Consider the following 375-nt stretch of genomic DNA (forward strand, 5'->3'; position numbering starts at 1 on the left):
TCTCACAGGCGAGACAGTCTTTACTGTCTCGCCCGGCGAGACAGACTTTTACTGTCTCGCCCAGGCGAGACAGTTTTCACTGTCTCGCCCCCGCGAGACAGTTTTCACTGTCTCGCCCCTGCGAGACAGTATTTACTGTCTCGCCGTGCGAGACAGAATTTACTGTCTCGCACGTGAGACAGTTTTCAGATGGTCAAAACTACCTTTGCAACTGCCCTACACGTGGCCACTAACTGTTCAAGAACGTGGGAAACGTCGTGGGCGAGAATCACGTGGATAACTGCCAAAATAACGGAGTTTGAAACGTGGGAAGACAGTTAAGATGAAAACTGTCTGCGGTTACTGTTCCGCGAGACAGTGTTTACTGTCTCGCGG

The sequence above is a fragment of the Asparagus officinalis genome, chromosome 8, assembly GCF_001876935.1.
Source record: "Asparagus officinalis chromosome 8, Aspof.V1, whole genome shotgun sequence".
Lineage (NCBI taxonomy): Eukaryota > Viridiplantae > Streptophyta > Magnoliopsida > Asparagales > Asparagaceae > Asparagus > Asparagus officinalis.